The following is a 16,945-nucleotide window of genomic DNA, read 5'->3' on the forward strand; positions in this document are numbered from 1 at the left end:
TAATTAGCTGTTTCTGAGTATGTGGTTGATGCACATTCTTTTTCCAACAAGGCCTCAACAAACACACAAACAAACAACAAAACAAACTGCAGAATTTTTTGGAAGAGCATTTTGCACCAGAAGTCATAGTTTGAGGCTGTTGATGCCAAATGAGGTTCAACCAGTTATTAAATCCAACTAATTTTTTCAGCAGCTCTGTGAATGTTTATTTGGTGTGTTTGTATCTTGTTAGAATAGCAAGTGTTTGAAACTTAGATAAAGACCAGATTACATTTTATGATCAATCAATGCAGAAAACATGGTAATTCCAAAGATTCATACATGCCTGCCACTGTAACTAACCAACCGTTTTGATGTGTTTGATAGAAATACTTCAAACTCTCATGCCTTGTGACCTACGCACCATGTGCTCTGTAGTTGGTTTAGTTTTACTTAAAGCTAGCAAGTGAGCAGGTGTTACAGGCAAAATAGTTTTTAAAAAAATAATGTGAACAACAATCAGGCATTTACATATTCAATACCTCTGCTATCTCTTATGGGCATTGCTGCAGAAGCCACATACTTGACTTAACACGACTCTGTCCTTTGCCACCCTTCTAGCTAGATGTGTGGTTTCACCCAGATGGATCTCGGCCTCACCCACACACTTCCGGTGGCTTGAGGGGGACAACGACTTGCCAGAAACTTAAATTCAATATTCAGTCAGTGGATCTGATGAAAAAAGCCTAAGGATCATTTCTGGCATACTGTCAAAGTTTCCCAATGACATGAGAGAGACCCCCCCATACAACAAAGACCTGTAAGACTCACCCACTGATTTATCTGTATTTAGTTCAAGCAGAGATCTAGCCAAAAAAGAGATGTTTTCTTCTGCAGTTTCATTATTTTTTTTCCCAATGTTGTAAATATTAATAGAGACAAGATGCAAAGCTTCTATTGTTTTATGGAAATACCCGAATATATCCAACACTGCAGAGTCATTAGACCGAGCTGTGAAAGCGGGAGGGTGCTCCCAAACAGAGATGTAAATGTTGACTATCTTCTGCTCTAAAAATAAGAAAAGAAATAATTAAACAAGTTAAACAATTCTCCACATTTTTTTTTCAAAATGCGTTTACTGTCACTCTCCAGCAGCAGTAACTGTGGCAGTTGCAGCAAAATGAATGCCACTGTCAGCGGTGCCAGGAGCAGCCACAGTAATAAATGTAGTGGTGACAGCGAACCAGCAGTTTTAGATTTTTCGATCCTGACAGAGAAGTGAGTTGTCTGATTTCAGTTTGATTGCAATCCGCAGTCTTCCAGACTGATTCATGTATAATCAGTGCTTGAATACAACTGAATCATTTCAAACCATTTAGGAAACCCTTGTTTAAGTGGGCTTGCGTGTAACCCTAACCCTAAAAGGGAGTTTTTCCTCGCCACTGTTGCCAAGCGCTGGCTCATGGGGGGAATGTTGGGTCTCTGTAAATGTATATGAGATGAGATTTCTTTTATAATTTGGCACAATATAAATAAAACTCACTTGACTTTAGCAGTTAGAGAACAACTGTTTGAGGAGTGCAGTGGAATGTGACAGGCGAGGTGACCTGGTCATGTTAAACACTGTAAGGTTATACTGAGGAAGGGGGTTGCATATTTTAAATGTTTATGAGGTGCCACCAACACAGGCCATGAACCGCAAAATCCCCCAGTTCTAAACCAGATGTTTGTTGCATGTCACTGCCCCCTCAGCTCCCCTCATGTCCTGTTATCGATCCAAAGTCATCTGTACTAATTCAGTGTTTATATGTAATAGTGTGTTGCATTGTATGTTTAAGCAGTAAAGCATACATCCATAGAAAAGGGCCCAGGTGGTGTAGGTTACATCAGGGCCCAGTGTCATTTTTTTTTTCTCCTAGTGTTGTATGTATACCTGGACTTTTGGTCTCATTTTACTGGAAATTCTAACAGCCACAGCGTGCGTGATGACCAGCATGGACAAAGACTGAGACACTTTAGACCAAGACTTTATCATAGAAAAATATAACCACGGCTTTGATGGGTGATCCTAATCGATTTCTCCAACAAACCCAGAATCTGACCAACAACAGAGATACCATTCTGCTGTGGTCCAACTCAATCAGCTACATTAACACATCCTAACACAGCATCACAGAATTATATCTCCAGTTTGGCTTGAAGCTGAGTGACATCTCACTCTTAATGAGGTCCGTTGTACTTGCCGAGGTAGTTAATATTCCATGAGTATCTCGTGTTAATTATGGCATGGAAGTAATTGTGTTTCCTGAAACAGTCAGACCCTCAGGTAACACATGGGAAAACAGATGTTGCTGTAAGAACTTTTAATTCTACAATACTAATAGGCCCAAATCAAGCTTTTTTTTTTTTTTTTAATTTTTTTGTGAGTAAACCCTTGTGTAGGCAAAAAATAGAATGCATGTCTGGGCATTTTGCCTCCAAGGATTTGCCTCAGGCAATTTATTATGCTGGTTGTGTAGAATGTTAAAAAAAAAGAAAGAAAAAGAAAAAACCTCTGAGTAATTTACCCTCATTAATGAAGTTACATCTGCTCAAATATTGTTACTATTAGGTCTGATTCCACTTCGTTTTAGCACTTGTGATCATGTCCTGCCTCAAAAGAGGGACCTTATCAAACCTTACCTTTAAACAGGATTATGATGACTATGCACACTTTGTTCTTATGTTCTTTACACATCTTTCTAGCTCTTGTTAGTATAGGGGACAAGGTTTCATTGCTACATAATCACAGTTTTAATTATTAGACATGTTGAACCAGTCTCATGAGAGTCACATTCACATGCAACTGTTCTGCATGAGTTTGGTGGTAACGTTCAGTGACAACACAAGGTGTGGAGGCCTTGATATTGGATGCGTGGATGATTTGATGTCGCTGCTGCTTTGCCTCACAATCCTAGTTCAATCAGTGATTTAGTGATAACATCATTTTTATTTATTTATTTTTTTACCTTGACCACCATGTTTCCCTAACCTTCCCCAAGCGGCCGGCGGCTAAACAGACTAGCTCTGAGGACCACCAAGCTTCCATGGCTCTGAGTGCAGTCCAAGGTAGCAACACCCCATGTCCCAGTTTTGTGATGGTGATAATACAAAAATCATGCATTTAGTTTGGATTCTGCTGACCCCTGCTTATCGCTTTGGAGAAATAAATAAATCATCCACCCGCGCTTAAAAGCATTTCTTCAGAATGACCTGCATTGGCTAACTGACGAGTTGCAGAGCAAGCTCAATCATTCCAGTTCTTGTCTGACACATGGGGAAAGACGGTCAGCCTCGGAAAGCTCTCTTAATCCTTACCATACATTCTTTCCAGCAACTCCCCAGAGCTTTCCTCCTGTAACAAGATATGTTATCTAGTCGAGCAGTAAGCCTGCAAAAATACAATTATGATGACATCTACACTGAGGACACTGTGACAGAGAAACGCCGAGTGGGTGGAAGGGGGTGGGGCAACAGATGGAAAAAAGGCACGGATTATCAAGAGTGCTGTAAGTGCAGTTAGGTGAGCTGAGGGTTTTTCCAAAGACAGCTTTGGGTTCACCCCAAAAATACTCCACCACTGTGAACACCAGTAGGTTCAAATAAACAGTCAGCCCTGCCTCCTCCATTGTGTTTCTTTTTGCCATTTAGCCCAACACACTTTATTGAAAACATTAACTTCATTGCACCAAAATCCAGAAGCAAAATTTAACATCTCCTTGAAATGGGTTGTGTGTGAAAGGTGTCCGGCGTGGCAGCGTCATGGCCGGGGCCAGGGTTTTCTGTCTGATTACGTTGAGCGGCAATGGACGACTGACTGTGAAAAGGTTGAAGGAGGTCGTGAGGGGTTTTTAGCGCTTCCCATCTCAGCTGTCATCTCCCATCTGCACTCAGAGTGAGGACGAAGGAAAGACTATGACAGCAGCATGCATTTCAGGCAAGTAATGCAGAGAAACGTGAACTTTAAACACACATCATCCCATGTTTCTGCACTACATCAATCCATCGTGTACATTTCAACACACTTTTTAAAGATTCTTTGACACACACACACACACACACACACACACATACAACCCTACCTCGGTACTGACCTTTCAAACATGACACACAGATACAAGTGATCTAAGCTACACTGACATGAATTTAAACAGGCATACACATAGTCAATCCCAACAACCCTAACCATAACCTACCACACGACTATGCCACCAAGACTCATGGGTAAAAGTAATGTATGGCACACTAATAATAATAAATAGGCATACATACCATTGATTGTTGTCTTTGCACATTTTAGGGCATCAGATCATTGCTTATATGGATAGCTAGCATTTCCACTAGTCACTGGATTCATCCATCATTCTATCCAAGGCCAATGCTGGGTTGACATTTCACCCACATCTTCTCTTCTGAATCAGGGGGGCTAAGGATATTTCTCCTCCCTGTTGATCATGTCAGTACTTGAGCACCTCTGGATCCTATTCCTTTGATCAGCAGGTTGCCCTAATCCCAACCATTCATTTTGAAAGCTTAAGCCTCACTTTCTTCATATTAATGGCTAATGTTACCCTGGACCACCTCAGATTCTGTGCACTCGACTAGTTCATCATAACCTTTGTCATCTTCATTTTGGAACATCCTTGCATCTCTGGAACTTCTGAGACTCTTGGCTTTGAATCCTTCTCCCAACTGTCTCAGCTTGGATGCTGAACCCAAGCTGGGGTACTTTGGATGCCACTTACTAATTTGTCTTGACTGACATTTGGTTTTGGCTTTGGCTCCCTATTCCAAACTACCTCATTAATGGAGTTGAATGGGGGGATTCTACTTCAACCAAACACACACACACACACACCTGCAAATGCATAACATGCAAATACAAAAGTGAGAATTGACCCACACTTTTGAAACATCCAGCACACAAACACATGAAACTTTATGATGAGAGACTCCAGTGACTGTAGCACTGGTTACATACTGACAAAAAGGACCAACTGCACCATTTCTGATATATAGCCAGTCCTGAACTGCAGTGGGTTGTTTGTCTCACTAATTTCTTTCCACCCATTTCCTTAAATATGAAATGGGTAGAAAAGCTGTACCATAGCTCAGTCCTGTCTTAAAGATGTGAAGCAGGAAGTCAGTGAGCTGAAGCTGATTTGATAAATTAGTCTTTTTTCACTCATTAATCATGTAGTTAACCAAGCACTGAATGCTGCCACAGTGAGATCTCAGAATATACAGCTCCGTTCTCACCGAGGCAGCCTGGGAACCCAAAGAGAGGAAGACAAATCATTTCAATATCTATCTATCTATCTATCTATCTATCTATCTATCTATCTATCTATCTATCTATCTATCTGTCTATCTATCTATCTGTCTATCTGTCTGTCTATCTATTCAGTTCAATTCAATTCAATTCAATTCAATTTTATTTATATAGCGCCTTCCACAATCAGAATTGTCCCAAAGTGCTTTACAGCAGCATATAAAACATGATACAAACAGGGTTGGCAGTGGAAAATGTTGTCTATCTATCTATCTATCTATCTATCTGTCTATATATCTATATATCTATATATCTGTATATCTATATGTTTTGGCTTTGGTTTTACAGTGTCATGGTTCTCATCAGCCTAGTCTCCAGCAACAAACCTCTGATGAACCTGCTGTCCACTACCTGCTCAGGAGCAAACACACAGACAGAGACAGGCAGAGACCAGCTGGTGAACACAGTGGAGCATTTAGCAGCTAAAAAGCGAGATGAGTTTCAGGAGTTGATGGAGACCAAACCAGATTGAAAAGAGAGTGAATGGCTGCTCTGAATGGCTTAAACTGGGACCTGAGTACTAAAAAAAAAAAAGAATGAAAATGAATGCAAATTTTGCTCCGTGTCAGCTGGATGTGTAAATATCGATCTTGATCAAACAAACTGAAAAAGGGGAAGCATATTGTCATTTTTGTTTTTGCTGAGGGGAGGGTTTGGCTGAGGGGTCGGATTTTTTTGAGAGGTTCATCATATAAAAACAGGAGAACATAGTTATTAAAGCTTTAATGGACTCTCTGGGTCATTAGGGTGCATTTTAATGCAGATGATCCCAGTATCACGGCTTTATCTTCCTCATCACCAACCAACAAAAGCAGCTAATGTCCATCTTGAAAAACACCAAATCCATGTGAGTCTTATTAATTACCACTGATTAAATGTCTTCAGTAAAGATCTTGTTATTTTTTTTTCCTGAGCCTGTGCTCTCACTGCTACATGAGAATGAGTACCAAGCACTGTTTCCCTCTCTTCTGCATGCATGTGAGCAGTGAAATCAGCATTTTATTGACAGCTAGTAACTTGTGTTTTGATATTTGCTGGGGCTTTTTTTTTGGCTCAGCAGGGAAAAAAGTTCCCTCTGAATCTTCAGCTGCTACACGAAAACAGCCTGGTTAAGCTGCCGTGTTATGTGAATCCGACTGATGTAGCCTGATTGCTTTAACTATGATGGACAGTCAGGCACCTAATCTCAGGAAACAGCATCACAGCTAATATATATGAAGCTTTACTATTTCAAATGCAGGGTGGGGGCAAAAAAATATTATGGTTCTCAAGCCTCTGAGAAGCTAGTGGCTGTGCCTAATGCAGGTAAATGCACGAGAAACTCCAACATGTGAAGGTTGAGTTTTCAAATTCAAATTGGTGAGTGGATTTCTTTAAAGAATCTGGCTGGAGTTTTCTGGATCATGTAGCATCAACTTGTTTTACCGGTGTCAACTAGGTCTTTAATAACATGCACGATCACTGTCCACTCTCAAGATGTGGTTAGAATTATTATGTGCTATGTTTATTTTTGTTAATATTAAGGGGAGATGGGCAATTAAAATATAAATAAGGCTGGGGAGAAACTTTGGTTTATTTTAAGCATGACCAAAACGTTATTTTCTAGGGCAATGAAAACTACGTATTTTATTGCTGAGTTTGGAGGACGTCATACTGAAGTCAGAGACACTTGCGTCCATACAAGCCTCCACAACAGCTTCAATACTCCTTTGTAGAAATTCTCCCAGTGTGCGGATGTCTGTGTGGGGAACCTGCCACTCCTCCAAAAGATATGGCACCTAATGCCGGTTAAAGCAGAGTACTGACGTCATGCTTGCTTTAGCTGAGTGGCATCAGAAGTTTCATTCATGCTAATTTTAGTGTGGGCGCTCTGTCAATTTTTCATTTTGAAAAAGAAAATTGAAAACAACCTACAACCCTCAAGGATAAGTGGATATAACTAATGGATAGATGGAGATTGAAACAGATTAGATAAATTGTACTTTGGTAATAATAAGTCCTGGTTCAACCTACTTTTAACCTACTATGCTGTATTTGTGTGCACACACAGTTTAACAAAGCAGAGATGATTATTATCAGTGTTCAATTCATAGTAGCTTTCATTTGGATTTCCAAATAATGCATCAATCCATCAATTAGCCATCAGTTAGTACAGTACATTCATACATCCATCTGTTATCTATACTGCTTATCCTCTTAAGGGTCACAGGGGCGGCTGGAGCCAATCCCAGCCACCACTGAGCGAGAGATGGGGTACACCCTGAACACCCTGTACATTATAGAGACAAACCATTCATGCTCACATTCACACCTATGGCCAATTTAGAATCACCAGTTACCTCATCATTTCCTAGTAAGTGGTTATATAATGCACTCTTTGTTTTCAAGCTGATGATTACCAGATAATTTGTGTACCTCGGGTATCATAATGAGAGCGTGAGGAGCTTTTAAAATGTTTTTTTTCACATCTGTCAAAGAAATGCATTTGGAAGGATTCACACTCGGCCTACAGAGCTCTGATTGGTTTGGTTATTCCTTAAAGTGGGGGACACAGCTTTCAGGGACATTGGACATTTTTGAATGACTGGAGAGGTCTGAGATGCGGGCAGTCATTCCAGAGCCAAGTTACTCGCATCACGTAATGAAATGAACCTCTTAAACCATAAAGATTTACATTGGAAGTGTTTAGATTTATGGCTGGAGACTGTAAAGAAGCGGAAGCACATTAAAAACAAACAGCAGAAGTAGTGAGGTTCGGTTTAGATCATCAGTACGTTGAAAGCCCTCTATGATGGTATGTGTGATGTACACTATCCGCATGCAGGACACATTCAGCCTGCATATCTATCACTCATTAGCATTTACCTCTCCTACCTAATATTGATTTCATAATAGAAATTAGTGGCATTTTTTTTCCTTCTATCCATACACACACCTCTCTTGCCTTCCATTATCATTGCACTAACTTCACACTGCTTCTTCCTCCTTGTTTTTTTTTCTTGTTTTTTTTTTTCAGTACTCACCCACTGCCTCTCTGGGTTAATGCGGGAACATTGGTATTCTTGTGCTGAACACACGACAGAAGATGGGATGTGTAGCAGGTCATGTCTTGCCTCGCTTTCATCCTGGTGCCTTTGAACAGATAAAGAGACTCTAATTGCATTTCCATAATCACACTAAGACAAAGTCACACACACACACACATGACTCTGAGCACACGCACTTACTGAGAATGGTGAGAGCACACTCTCACAGATGAAGATTCAAAACAGAAGTGTTGAGTTACACTCTCTACACACAAAACATTTAACTTCATAGAGTTCACTGCAGACAAGTCACTTTATTATTTAACTGCATTTAATATTATTGCTTCTCATCAGTTTCACTCAACATTGTATAATTTAGTAATTTCAGCATTTATATTTAACTAATCTGAAAAACAGTGGCTATATCCGGCTCCAGTGCAGGAGGTGTGGAATGGTTATACATTATAAACCCATGACCCTAAACTTGGCAGGTCCACCGCCATGCTAGCAGCTCTGTGAGGCCGTACTTGCAGTGTTTTATGCTAAATGCCTACTTCGGCATGCTGACAATGACGATGCTAACCTGCTGGTTCTAAGCAGGTATGCTTACTGTGTTCACCATTTTTATTTTACCATTTGCAAATTAGCACTAAATACAGAGTTATTAGTTTTGCAGGTGTTAGTCATAAACCTAAGTACTGGACAAAATGAACATTTCTACCTAATGGTGGTGCTAGATGAAAAGTCAGAGAATAATCAAAACTATTACAGATCATTCTGCGGGAAAAAATAATTTGTGAATCAAATTTTGTGACATTCCAATCAAATAGTCATCGCGATATTGCACTCTTAACCACAACAAAACCACTGAGGTGCCAGCCGGCCGGTGGTGCTAGAGGAAAAGTCAGAAGAAGAAGTTATGATCAGTCCACCATGGATGTCAAGGGTTAAATGATGGGATATTTTAGTCTGGACCAGTGGTGGACCAACCAAATGATAAACATTCCTAGAGGCATGCCTCTAGCATGGCTAAAAGAAAAAAGAAATACATACATGTAGCACAACTTTAATTTATGAATTCTCTAATTTGCAGTTCCTACTGTGTGCTTCCATGGATGGTGATTCCTTGCTGAACTGCAGCGGAGGCAGACATCTGGGTAGTCGCATGTAGGTTTGTTGTTGGGCCAGTGTAATCTATTGTATGGATATCTTATCATGTACATGTTCGTTCTAAAGCTGTTAAAATAATTAAGCTTTATATTTACTGGATGACTACAACTTTCGTGTTTTGATTCAGGCTATTCCGTAACCATTGGCCTCTTTAAGGTTCCAGTTTAGTTATGTACAGTAGCTTTGACAACCCTGTCTTTGATGTTCTGCCCTCTCTTTAAAGTAACCACTGGTGTGTCACGAACACATTCCCTCATGGATCATTTTGAACAGCCTGCTGAATATTTAACTTTCCCAAAATGTCAAATTTTTCTTTTAATGTTATAAGTATCAGGGGCATGCAGTGCGTATATGACACAGTACATAAGGGGAGATGTATCTCTTAGTTGTAAAGTTTTGGCTTGTTAGACAGTGATTAGGTTTTACAGCATCATCAGCCGATCAATCTCTTTACAACCGCCTTCAACAAATATCTCCACTGTCTTTGATCTGTTGTTTCTATATTGGAGCAGGACAGATTGAGGGAATGACTGATAAGATGTTATTTGGTCAGTGTGATCAGTCACCAGAGTAGTACATGGGTTCAATTTTTGAGTCCACTGACCTTTTCTCTTGTCATTAGGCCATTAGGTTATAGTCTTAGCACTTAAGCCTTTCTCATGGTCAACAGAGTATGAATCTTAGCATTTTGGTGACCCCCTAATCTTTCCCAGACCCTTCCACATAAGCCAAATTCTTGACAATAATACAACACAGGCTAAAGTAGTTATTGTTACAGGGATGATTTTAATGCACCAACAAACTTCTGGCTTGTGTAGTTTATATAAACACTGAGTCGTAGCCAGCCTTGTTTTCTCAACCTAACCCCATTTCACAAAAAACGAACACATCACTCCTCAGAAATGTCAGCAAGTAGCATGCACAACCATTGCCAAGGCTCACACGCCATGTGTGTATTTGACTTTTGCAATCCAGCAGCAGAGCAGCCATTGAGAATTACAGGTTTTATGTTTTGTTCTGCTGACTTTTATTTTAGACTTTTCTTCTATTCTCTCTCTTCCTAAGAGAAGTGGAGCAGTGATGCTCAGTACAAAAAGAAAAAAAAAACCGGAAACCTCATTTAATTATTCAGTCATTTTTAATGAAAGGTCAGTGTAAATTAATTGGAGAGCAGTGCATGTAGGATTAATTTAAAATGTACTTCTTTGTGTAGCGTAACAAGTTTGTTCAGTGGTCAGTCAAGGTTTTAGCCTGTGAGGCCCCGTTAAAGCTGCATTTGATGAAAGGACCGTGTGGAGAAAAGCTCAGCTGTCATGCCATTAATATTAGATAACTGACATTTTTGTTCTCATTCCTCAGAAATGGATATATGGTTACTGATTTGAAGTTATTCAAGGTCTCCTCTGCAAATGCAGGTTTTTATCCAGAAGAATGCCTCAGCATACGCACAGAGGATGTAAATACTGAAACATGTCAGTAGATCTGTCTGTTAGCCGTAAATAAACCAATCAATAAAGGATCAGGATACAAACATGGCACAGTAGGTAGCACTGTTACCTCACAGGTGTACCCCACCTCTCAATGTCTGCTGAGATTGCCCCCCGAGACCCTCAAAGGATAAACAGTACAGCTAATGGATGGATGGATCAAGATAAAAGGTAACGGATTTACTTTACTACCAGTGGAGAGCCTTCCTTAAAGGAACACAGCATATTTAGACACACTTCAACAGAAATATGTGAATGTGGCTTCTTCTTGGTATGCAAGCATGGAGGTGCCACCATTTATAGAATGGATAGCTGGAACCTAATTAAGCATAGGTTAGTACTTCTTCATATATGTTGGTGTGCTGCCTGCTTGTTTTTGTCGTTTCTCTCAGCTGTCTTGTTGCCGACTCTTGTCTAATTCTCTCTGAGCTGTGAATTTAGTCCCTGTTTAAATTTACTGTTTAAATTTTTCATTTTTATTCACTGACAAAACTTGCAATACATTTCATCATAGTTCTTTTTATATTGTTTTAGGTACGTTTTTACTGCAAAAAAAAAGTAACAAATCTTCAAAAGCTACCAAACTCAACAACTCACTAGGAAAACAAGACCTCAGGAACCTTTGTAGTCAATTTGCGATTGGTTGCCAAGAAATAGTTTCAGCCTGTAACTCCTCTGTTGTTATTTACATTTCTGTTTTTTTTTCTTCATATTAAACAAACAAGATGTGTTAATTAGTCAACTATGGGCATTTTGATAATTTTTCTTTTACTTTGCACAACTTCAGGCTAGCTATTTCCCCGATTCCTGTCTTTATGTGAAGATAGGCCAACCATATCCTTAACCTGCGCTGTATTTAACACAGAGACAAGAGATTCATATCCATTTGAACATTCTCTGACAGAAAGCAACGTGCATTTCCCAAAATACCCATTAACACGGAAAGGCTGGTTGCCTCATTGTGAAACCTAATTACAAGAAAAAGGGTTGCAGGGATAAAAGAGATTAATCTCAGTACATACTGTATAATAATATGGACTAATTCATTCAGAGGGGTTTGAAAAGTTTACATAAACACAAGAGTAAAAACCCAATTATTTCTGCTCAAGTAAAATGAATACATGGATATAGGCTATTTGCTCACTCATATGCACAGACATGAGATTAGTATCCATCCTTTCATCACACTTTCACTAAGTGTATTTCACTTTTGAACTATTTCACTGTTGAACTATTCCTTCACAGGAAAAGCCTGAATAAATAAGGGGCTGAAGCATGTGCACTAATGCACGTGCTCCCATACAGAGCACAAGGGCTTATTAAATGGCTTGATGAGTTGAAAACAATGTGAATGACACGCCGTGGTTTTCACAGTCAGCATATCTCAAACTAATTTCCTATGCGTTCCAGATGTTTACTGGGGACTTGCCTCTGTAGATACACTGTGTATGATGCTGCAATGCTTGGCTTAGCACTGACACTGACCTGAGGGGTTGAAATATCTGGGGCCAGATGTATAAAACCATGCATGCATTGTTTACCACCCATAAACTTTTATAAAAATGTGAATAAAAGATTCTGCATTATCACCCATGTTCACTAAGCCTGTATTTTAGTATACACACCTCTTTTTAAAAACTCAGTCAAAAGCACATTTTAAAACTTAATTGCTTAATTGTGTGTTCCAGATTTTTTTTTTTCTTGTTTCCTTTTTTGGTCTGTTTCTGGATCTTATTCTTTTGCTTTTATGATCTTTTCATTTTATCATTGTCCTGTCATGTGAGTGTAACTAACTTTAACTAAATCATTATCTCTGACATTTGCTGCAGATGATATTGGGGTATCACTCCAGATGATGTGTTACAGGTGCATGTGAGATGAATTCATGACACTGTGGTGCTATAAATAGCCGCTTTGCATTGATGGTGCAACTGTACTTTTTCTTTACCACTTTTTTTTTTGAGGACATCTATATTCATTTATGATTTACAGTTGGTATGGAGATGAGACTTGTTCACACTGACACATCTTCACAACGATTTACATTTTGTTACAAAGCTGAAACAAATCTATGCTGGAGCTCTGGCTTTTTTCCCTTCTTTCATTTATGTATGTCATGTTTTGTAAGTAGATGTACAAAAAAAAACGGTAAAAGAAAGAAAAAAGAGGTAAAGCAAAGAGTGAAAAAGCCTAGTGTGCATGTTACATTAGTCTGGCTGTTGATGTGACGTCAGCTAAAAACCCCACAGAGATTGCAATGCTATACTGCTGGCATACTGTACTTATACTTCTTTATATGTGAAGTCCAACAACAGCAAACAGTATTCTGAATTTCCCAGCCACCTTTTGACCAGTATTGGCAAAAGGCAGAGCTGTTCTTAGTATGAACTAACAGCTAAGGCAGATAATTTATTATTATGAAATCCCACAGAGGGTGACTGTTGCCATTTCCAGATAAGTTATGTTTAGCCAACCTAGCGGCTTGGCTCTGGGGATAACAGTGTTGATCAATAGGTCCAGACTGAAATGTTTTCACAACTACTGAATGAACTGGTCTTTAGAGGATGAATCCTTTTATTCTGTTATTATTCTATATTAGCGCTATCATGAGTATTTTTGGTTGTGAATGAAATGTCTTAACAACCACTGGATGGATTTCCATGTCCCCAACAATCCCCAGTGACTTCTCATATAGTGGCCACCAGCAGGCTGTCATCTTTGGTTCAAAGTCAGATGTCTCAACAAATATTGGATGGCTTGCCATGATTTGTGTGTGTGTGTGTGTGTGTGTTTGCATATGCCTTGTCATACTAGTGCTATCATTCAGCTATGCTACCGTTGCTCAGCAAATCTGCGGTCGCATTGTTCACACCAGGGACCAGCTGATCGTGCTAAAGCGCCACTAGCATGGTGTCCAGAACAACAGAAATCAGGAGGAGAACACACAGGAGATGCAGAGGAGGAATGAAGAGATAAGGGAAGAGAGCTGGGTCCCAGACAGCAGAGCAGAGACTGATGGAGAACAGGAGATATAATCCGTATCTCCCTTCTATTATCATGGGCAGCATGAGATAAGAGGCACTGTATGGTGGGGGAAGTTAGGATGATTCTAAGAGCCTGTGACTGACAGCCCGCCACATTGGGTGAATCAGTTGTCCCTGTCCCTTCCTGGTACCAGGCCCCAACAGATACAGCTTCAGGCTCAGCAGCCCATCCCCATACCCCAACCAATGAAACCAGCCCTGCTCCCAGCTGAAGAAGGAGGGGAGCAGCATTGTGTTGAATCATGTCAGTTGGCATATTTGCAGGGAGTGTGTGGGAATTTCTTTTTTTATTATAAATGAAAAAGAAAAATGATGAAATCCCTTTCAATGATAAGAGTTCAAACACTGTAATTATTTTTTCACATTATGTGAAATATGAAACATTCAAACTGTAAAAGATGGCCTTTAGCACATTTCTTATAGAGGGTATCAGTCTTTCATCAAAGAGTGAATTCCACTGTGCAGCAGAATGTTTCATACACTGTGCTATACTTTCATGGCCTGTGGTGGTGGGGTGGTGAGGTTTAATGTGATATCTTTTCATGGGTGGCCCCAAATCCCTGGCAGTGCCCTTGTGAGAGATCACTGGACAATAACATGGACGAGCCTGTACAGGTAGATACTCAGGATCCAACCAGTTTCCAGACAGGTCTGGTGGACAGGATGGATTCTCACGGAGTTCTCACACGCAGGCTATCACATTGTTCTTGAGGAAGGCACATGAAAAAACATAACCAAAGGGTTTGTGTCTAACATTTGGTAGTATAAATCAGATTAAGCTAGGTCAGGTCTTAAGGACACAGACTTCGGCATGGTTCAGGTCACAGTTTCAGGCCAGTGCAAGCCTCTAGTCTGCATCATGCATACCCCTGCCTTTTTGTGTATGTAGTTTTTTCAACACGCACCGTTTTATGCATCTGCTCCTTGCACTTTGTGAACTGTTGGTTTTTTTTTTTTGACACTATGTCTTTTAATGTTCGGAAAATTGTAACTCATTCAGTTGGCAGTCAGTTTGTTTTTCTCACTGCTTCCTCCAACATACCATTCAAACCTACATCACACTTCTACAGTACAAGTCTGCGGCACCCATCTGTGGCACTCAGCACAGATGGTGAAAGGTGACAATTTGGAAATTTTTAATCACGTAGAAACTGTCATATTCATCTCCCAATCCAAACTGGGGGAAAAAAAAGTATTTGCTGGTAATCTCATATCATAGTGGGAAATAAAGAAAGCCTGGAGCGACACCAGTGGGAGGGCATTCTTGAGAATACAGTTCACACACTTAACTGCTGTGTGAATCCAGAGCACAACCTTTTTCTCAATAAGAAGCATTCATGCACCCATTCAAAGGAAGCTCCACACTGAGCATTCTATAGCTCAAATGCTTTTAGTTCCATGTAGCTGCATGGTAATTGCTCCAGTTATGTGCCATTAGTTGAATGTTGAATCTTTGCTTCACACTCCAATACCCAGTCATTATCACTTTTCAGCAGAACAGCCAGTTCAAGTAGACTGTAAATGATAAACAGTATGGTATTCTAACATTCTGGCACCTAACTGGTGGCTACCTAACCCCTGTGAGACTGCTTTCTAACAATAATATTACATTTGCTATTGGCCAAAAGAAAGAAAACGAAAAATTACAGATGATTTCCAGGTATCTCTTCCTCCTCCACTCGGCCTCTTTCCCTCTCTTTTCTCTCAGTTAGCTCAGGTTGAGGGAGAGCTCCGATATTTTAAGCCTGTTAACCTATTAAATGATTGATTACCGCATTTAAGTCTGTTTCATTTTTAATCACCGCTCCAATGATGTATTTAATGGGCCCAGACCTTGATGAAGATGCCTGTTAAATAAGGTGGGAGTTGGGAGGGAGGAGGGGTGAGTCCATAAGCAGCACTTCCTCCTCCTCCTTCTGCTCTTTATAATGTCCCATGGATATGATTTCAGTAAGTTTTTTTTTTTTTTTTTTTTGTGAAGCTGCGCTAATGAATATATTTTTTACCTTTTCATCTACTGATAATAGACTCATGCTGTCTCTACCATTGCATTTACCCAGTCTTTCAACTCTGTAGCTGTAGCTATTTTGAAATGTAAAAGGATAATAACCAAAAATGCACAATAATCACATCATATTCTTTACAGATGAAAAAAAACAAAACAGAAATTGAAGCTACACTTGCCCAGCACCAATCAGCAAACAAAGACAAAGTTAGAGACGAGCTGATGGAACACAGCATAGCAATAGCGAGCAGCTAAGGGGGCCAGATATTTTTCTAAGGAGTTGGTGGAGACCAAACCAGATCTAAAAAAAAAAAAAAAAACCAGTGTGACTACTGGACTTTAATTCAATTCATTAATGAATGATAATGTTGTTTTGTATGTGCTGGATGTGTCAAAGGCAATAAACACGTCTGCAATTTTTTTATCTTTATTTTTTTAGTACTATTTATTTTTTTAAATAAATAATTCAAAATGCCGTTTAGTGAACAACAAACAGTGAATCAGTGTGATTTAGAAATGAGTGCACTCAGCATTAGATTCATTGGAATCATTTATTCACATTGCTGTGTCTCAAGTGTTTGAAGGTTGAACTAAATTGAATGTGACCATTGAATTTGCCTTTTAGGGCTACGGCTCACAAAGAATGAATAGAAGCAGAAGCTGACATTAACAAACGCTACCTGACTCCTTACGCATAAACACACATAAGAGCGCACACATGCTCGTGGGGACACACACACACACACACAGTCCTTGGTGGGTAAAGGGGAGAGGAGCGCCTAATGGTGCATTTCAGGTGTGGTTTCAACAATCCATTTGTCAGGAGAGGCATTCAATTAGTGCTGGTAGCCACTGGGCCAACA

The sequence above is a fragment of the Toxotes jaculatrix genome, chromosome 10 (genome assembly GCF_017976425.1).
Source record: "Toxotes jaculatrix isolate fToxJac2 chromosome 10, fToxJac2.pri, whole genome shotgun sequence".
Classification (NCBI taxonomy): domain Eukaryota; kingdom Metazoa; phylum Chordata; class Actinopteri; family Toxotidae; genus Toxotes; species Toxotes jaculatrix.